A 605-nucleotide genomic window follows, 5' to 3' on the forward strand; every position below is an offset into this window, starting at 1 on the left:
AGAACTGAACTAGAACTGAACTAGAACTGAACTAGAACTGAACTAGAACTGAACAAGAACTGAACAAGAACTGAACTAGAACTGAACTAGAACTGAACTAGAACTGAATTTGAAATGAACTAGAACTGAAGTAGAAAATAAATTTTATTTTGAGAGGAATTTTTCAATAAAACTAAAAACCCTAAACGAAAATATCGAATAAATGTTAAATGTATTTTATTGTGATTCTATTTTTTGGTATTTTTTACAATTTATTACCTAGAATGATGTTGTTCACCGCTGCCGTTTAATGTCATTTTTATTTCCATTTTTTTCTAAGTTTTATTTTATGGTTTCTATAATTTTTAGAGCCTTTAAAAGTCCATAACAATTTGTGAATTTGTCGAATGTTTTACTGCAACAATGGGAAAAAAGAACTTTATAGCAAATCGTGAAGGGAGTTATTTTTTACATTTTTACAATTTTTGTTTACAGATAAAAAATATGTTTATATTTAATTGTAATGAATTCAAGGAAGTTTAAAAAAATTGTTATTAATAAGCTGAAATGAAAAATTAAGTATATTGATTTTCCAAGTATTCAACAAAAACATTTTTATTTACCAA

The 605-nt window shown here is 25.0% G+C and overlaps 1 protein-coding gene across 3 annotated transcripts in view; it reads right to left on the bottom strand.

Annotated features, from left to right (window-relative positions):
* The window catches only part of LOC111677792 (bifunctional heparan sulfate N-deacetylase/N-sulfotransferase), a 69,369-nt gene that overhangs the window by 57,244 nt on the left and 11,520 nt on the right, over nt 1-605 (bottom strand). The window contains exon 1 of one of the 3 annotated variants that reach the window (XM_046953298.1): nt 259-356. The exons of the other annotated variants lie outside the window; for them this stretch is intronic. The gene's annotated coding sequence lies outside the window, so the exon portion shown is untranslated. Of the gene's footprint in view, nt 1-258; nt 357-605 lie in introns of those variants that run through there. 3 annotated transcript variants of the gene reach the window in all.

Source organism: Lucilia cuprina, chromosome 5 (genome assembly GCF_022045245.1).
Source record: "Lucilia cuprina isolate Lc7/37 chromosome 5, ASM2204524v1, whole genome shotgun sequence".
NCBI lineage: Eukaryota > Metazoa > Arthropoda > Insecta > Diptera > Calliphoridae > Lucilia > Lucilia cuprina.